Source organism: Gekko japonicus, unplaced genomic scaffold, assembly GCF_001447785.1.
Source record: "Gekko japonicus isolate JY-2015 unplaced genomic scaffold, Gekko_japonicus_V1.1 scaffold257, whole genome shotgun sequence".
In the NCBI taxonomy this organism is placed as follows: Eukaryota; Metazoa; Chordata; class Lepidosauria; order Squamata; family Gekkonidae; genus Gekko; species Gekko japonicus.
The window spans coordinates 1223237-1229456 of NW_015171509.1; the positions used below are offsets into that span (position 1 = coordinate 1223237).

Here is a 6220-nt window from a genome sequence, read left to right on the forward strand (position 1 = left end):
TCTCCTTTCCCTTCCTCTCCCCACAACAGGCACCCTGTGAGGTAGATGGGGCTGAGAGAGCTCTTTCGAAGACTGCTCTTGAGAGAACAGCTCTGAGAGAACTTGTGACTGATCCAAGGTCACACCAGCAGCTGCATGTGGAGGAGTGGGGAATCAAACCTGGTTCTCCCAGATTAGAGTCCACGCTTTTAACCACTACACCAAACTGGCTCTCACAACTAAGAACTAAGAGAACTAAGCACTACACAGAAGCTAGATGAGGCCCTTGAATTAACATTTGGCTGCCCCTAGGCCATGCAACAAAGAGTACGCAGATGACACTTATAGCCAGGAGGTGTCCAGATACCAACACTCAGATTATTCATTTTTTAAGAAATTAAGGAAGTTCTTGGCAAGAGGACTGGACATCACAGCTTCTGAGCTAAGGAACTGGCAATTTAATGCTTAATATGAACAGCGCTGTGTATGTGTGTGAAGGAGCCCCAGTTCATACCGGCATGTTAGTAAGTAGAAAATGCTGCAGAAAGTAAGTGATTACAGTTTCAAAATGCTAAGCAACTAGTATGTTAGTGTGTAGAGCTTCTGACTTTTGTCCAAAAATGCACCATCTGAAAAATGCTTGGCATTTCCCCAAACCCTAGCAATTAGATTGAAAGAGAAGGTCTCTGAGTAATGAGATCTTCAAGGACAACAAATTATCTATTTTCCCAACGGTTTGCTCCTCAAGGAGGGGAAGGGGGAGTGAGAGAAGATACCCAAAAATTAATTACAAAAGATTAGCGATTTAGCATATTTATTTAAAAAACAGAAGCTCTGAAATCATACAGCCACAAAGACAGCCAAATTAAGGTTTCATATTCAAGTGCAATGGAATAAAGCAGGTACTGGGCCATTAAACTGGCACAGGTCCACCATCCATGGCTGACCCAGTGAAAAGTTGCCAACAAGTCACTCCTTATATAACTTGCGAGTCAAGTATTTAATTTTAGCAAGTAAGGCCAAAGCAAGCTTGTGAACATGCAACAAACAGAACATACACTAATACTTAAGCATATTTACCTTGGACTGCTAAGGAACGCAAGTATGTAACGATGAAAGATGAAAGGGGAAAAAGGGGGGCAACGAAATGAGCATCATGTGCAGAATCAAGATGCAAAACACCCCAAAACAAAAAACAAACAAAAAACAAACAAAAATTACACAGCCACCCCACCCAAAAAACAACAACAAGAACCAGACACACAACAAACTCTAAAGCACAGCTTGGCAAATAAATGTCTTAGGCACTAACAGGCTAGGCAAAAGAACATTATGAATGATGAACTTAAAAACACTGGCAGCCATTGCCGTTTCTTTTTTGCTTTGTTTTACTTTGTAAAGCATTTGGATGGCGTTATATAAAAAAAATGAAGCAGCAACTTAAAATCTGAACTCCAGGCGTTAACCAATACTTTCTGTAATGAGGAAAGCAAGCTGCTTCAACAGGGACAGCTATATAGAAACCTCATCGACAGGTTGTTGTTGCTGTTCAGTCGCACAGTCGAGTTCGACTCTTTGCAACCCCATGGATGCTGCATTCTGTGATCGGTGTCAATTCCGGAGAAATACTCCAACCCTTCAGCCTTAAAACAGACATTTACTTGGAAGCACCACCAATTTCAGCACAACTTGTTTCTAACGGAGCACGCTGGCTGTAACTGGAGATACTCACAACATTGCAGAAGTTATCCCAATCCAATAATTTGGAAATTGCCATCTCAGGATTTCAGAGATCCTTAAAGCCAAAGTACCTTCTGTGACTTCAAGTGCTTCAAATCACACGGGCAGTATTATGAACAGCTATTTTTGGTGACCCCTGCAGGGCTTTTAGAATTAGTTTTCCCTTTGAACAGCAAGCCCCCATATAAGAGCACAAAATGTCTTTTGAAGCTCCCTTCAGCTGCTGCTAGAGAAGCACAAGTCCAAAGGTCCCCTGGGTCACGTGGTGATTAGCCACACAATTCTTTGGATCCAGGCCACAGTGGGAGGTAATAGAGGGTATCAGGGCTAAAATATTCTCGGGTAGATGTTCATTTGCATGAACAACCTAACTTAACGCTTCTGTGGGTAATAAAAAGAGCCACAAAGTGTGAAGTTGCTCCAGTTGGGTTTTTTTTTTTTGTAGAGTGTGTCTGTGCCTGGAAGTCATGGTTGACTTTTGGTGACCCCTAGTGGGGCTTAGATGTTACAGAGAGGTGGCTTGCAATTGCCTGCCTCTGCATCCCGGCCCTGGTATTCCTTGGAGGTCTCCCATCCAATTACTTGCCAGGGTCGGCCCTGCTTAGATTCTGAGACCTGACGAGATCGGGCTTGCCTGGGCTATCCAGGTCAGGGCAGAAGCGGCTCCACGTATAACACAGAGCACCTAAAACTTAGCAGTTACCACCACAGTAATATTTCACTTTCATTGTAAAACATCTTGTGCAAATCACAGTTGAACATTTTGCACATAATCCCCTTGGATTTCCCACACAGAACTGAGAATGTCAGCACCAGAGGGCACTGGACTCTCAGAAAAGCAAGCTTCAAAAAGTATTACCAAAGGACACAAAGTATTTGCTTCGCATTTTGGGGCCATATTAATGGGACTGAAAGTCTGAGGTACTATAATTCCTAGGTTTTCCCAAGGCCAAAGCAAAACGTATCTGAATAAAGCACTCTTTTAAACGGAATAGTTGAGTTTTCCCCATTGCCACCACCAACTCTTCTCTGTTCCAGTTTATCCACAGGAGGACCAAAAATCATGTGGCCCTGAATGATCTCTAGTGAAAGGAAATCAAACCACATCAAAACGTTCACCTCGCCCAGGACAGGCCCTGCTTGAAAGAAACGGTGCCAGTCCATCCCAATGGACTTTCTCTTTGACAGAAGACAGCTGCTAGCATTCAAGCACTGAACAGATGGAAGGACAGCTACGCTTGGCCAAGGTGGTCCTCGCCTTTTGCACGCCCAGCCAACAGAACCGCAGGGGGGAGGGCAGCTTTACAATTGGTCACCATTTGTGTGATGTCACAGTGACTCCAGAGCAAGGAGCCTGAAACTCTCCACAAATCAGCTGATTTACTTGCTAGCCACAAGGCTGTTGCCCTGACGATGGCCTTCCCTCTCTACGGCTCCCTCCAAGAACTAGACTGCTGTATGATGTCAGGAGCAAGGAGCATCTTCTGCCGGCACTGGTACGTCCAGTTACTTTCACCTCTAAAATCAGAGGGCAGCACAGCTTCGCGGGAGTTCCACCCACCATAAAATTCAGACGGCAGCCCGTGCCCCTTGTCTCCCCAATGCCATTCGCAACTGCAGCACTTTCTCTTGTGTAACCCGATGGCTACTGTTTGTTTGAATGGGAAATGTTAAAAACCTAGCCAGTAAAGCTCCTTCCATGCCCCAAAACACTGCTAACCCCTGTGCCTGGGATGCAGTAAAGCTCCTTCCATGCCCCAAAACATTGCTAACCTCTGTGCCTGGGATGAAGGAAGGATTTGCAAATGCACACACAAATGCTGCTGGGCTTCAAAATATAGCCAATTTACTGACTTTTCACACACTGAACTCAAGATGGAACCACTGACTTCTATGGGGGGGGGGAATACTGATTCCCTTGGGTAGTCAATTAAAAAGATGCGCCAAGGAAGCAGGTATGACTGCCTTTCTCCCATCCCTTTCACTTCTGCGTCTACAACAGAAATCCAAGGTGTTTTTTTTCCCTCCGCGCTCTCCCACTGAGTGTAAGTCAAGTGCACCGTCACGCAGTTCTCAAGACACGTGTTTTACAAAGGCAAGGGCACTGTCAAATAAAATGGAAGCAGAATCCCATTGGACCGCTTTGCCGACAGCCCAGCTGAACGAGAGAACAGTGTCCCAATGTAATCTGGGAGGAAGTGTCAGTTATGCTGCCATGGGGGTTGGGGAGGTCAGTAGTATTCTAATTGCCATTGCATTCCTTCTCTGCTTCTTTGCTGTTGTAACGCTTATCTCTAAGTTCTGCAGGTGGTGGGATGTTGATGTCTAGTTTCAAGGGAGCCGTGGGAGCAAGCTTGGTTCCCAGCTTTAGCGCTAACGGCCGGAGGGCTTTCTCTCACGCACAGGAGTGTGGCTAATCGGCCAGGGCAGTGGGGGGGTGCATACGAATACCCTATATCCTATTATGCCCCATGGGCAGCCGCCATTCTTAACAGTGCCTATGTTAATGCATCTATAGCTCTTCAATAAAGTATTACCTTTCCTGATAAGCGTGTACTACATTGTTGGCTGTGGGTTCTGACAGGAAGACAAGAGAGGTGAAAGCCCAGCACTGACCCAACTGATATGAAACACCACAGAGAAATGTATTCACATCACATTCGGCAATGACATGGGTCGGGGGCAGTAAGTGGGAGCTGTTTTTGTCAGTGGCTTCCGCACTGGACCCAAGACGATAGCAGACAGACATACCATACTTCATTTAAGTACATTTGATGCTTCTGCTCTAAACTTTTCTATGGTTTTAAATCCTTTGATTGCAATTTTTGACTAAGGAACCAATTCCACATTCACACTTATGCCAAGCCCAGATTTTAAACTCTACATGTAACTATTTGCTGAAACTGGAAGCAACAGTAGGCTATTACTGCTCCCCCCTCTTCTCCTCTGTACTTCACACCTGTCTAGGTCATGAACATAACATTTGACCCTTTCCCCACCTCTACCAGATAGGGACAGCAAATGATGTGAAGTGTTAGCAGGGAAACATCAAGAAACAGATAAACCGGAACTTCCGGTTGATGGCGGCACGCTAGCAGACTCACCTCCCAGACCTCCCGGGGGTAAAGCTGCGCTCCAGCCAAAGGAGGGGGTGTGCAGGCTCACTACTCCCCCAGGGACCCGGCTGAAGGGACCCTTGGCCATGGAGTTTCTGAGAGGTTGCCTCTTCGACTGCGTAATGCCGGAGAATTGAGGCACCTCTCCGCTCTGACGGTTCTTTATGCTGAGAGACCGAATGGACTAAGTGACGCTGACCAGGGCAAGCGCTGGAGATCGAGCGTTAGAAATGCAGTGTAAACGAGGTCTGTGGAGCGATTATGAATGTGAGCCATTTAAGCATTGATTAAAAAGAAAATAAGCTCCCCACCCCCACCCCACGGAACAGAAGATTAGGTGAGCGGGGGAGGGACGCCTCCCAAGTGCATAGACTTTAGAGCGATTGAGGGGGGGGAGCGGAAGTATAAATGGTTAAAACTGCTAAGGAGTACTTACCAAGGCGAGTGCGAGCATTTAAGCGCATATTCAGAGACTTTCAAAAAGTTTGCTAAAGTAAACAAAGCGAAAAAGACGGCGGGGAAAAGGACGGAGAAAGAGAAACATCTGAAATCAAAAGTAACTGAGAGCCCAAAACTGGAAGGAGCCAATGAGCCGGCAAAGACTTTGGCAGGCTCCATGCGCCACCTGCTGGACCAAATGAATAATCTCAAAGAGCAGATGACATCAATGACCCAGTGTATCACCACTCAACAAAATCAGATAAGCGAGACTCTGAAAATGATGAATCAAACAAATGAGAAGGTGAAAGAAGTGGATGCCACTACCCAAAAGGTGAAGAAGAAAGTACAAAAACTGGAAAAGAAGCAAGTTTCTACAGAAGAGCAGTTGCTACAATTACAAATGGAAAAGGCTAATATGATCCTTCGCTTTCAGGACATGCCAGAGACTAAGGGAGAGAATCTGAAGGAAATGATGAGTGAAATACTGGCCCCAGTGACAGAGATGAAGGCAGAATTTTTGCTAAGCGAAATGGATGTGGCCTATAGGTCATATTCAGGATACATAAAGAAAAATAATCTGCCTGGGGAAATTGTCGTAAGATTCTCAAAGAGGCATGAAAGGGATGCAATCCTGAAAGCAGTATCTGGAGCTCCCCTGAGAGCTGGGGAGAGTGTTATCAGAGTACTGAAGGATATTCCATTTGAAATAAGACAGCGGAGAAAGAAATATAAAGACCTTGTTCTTTTTCTTCAAACAAATTCAACTGGATATAGATGGCTAATTCCAGAAGGCGTCACCTTCAAAATCAAGGATAAAAAAGAAAAGATTGACTCTGTTCTGAAAGTGAGAGAATTTTTAAGAGTCCAGCTGGGAGGGCCAGAGGAGGAAGAAAAAGAAGGGGACAGCAAGTCCAGTGGCGAGCTCCTAAAAGTCCTTATAAATT

The 6220-nt window shown here is 45.4% G+C and overlaps 1 protein-coding gene across 1 annotated transcript in view; it reads right to left on the reverse strand.

The window, feature by feature from the left end:
- GAK (cyclin G associated kinase) overlaps positions 1 to 6220 on the reverse strand; it is a 109125-nt gene that overhangs the window by 48806 nt on the left and 54099 nt on the right. The window lies entirely within an intron of this gene.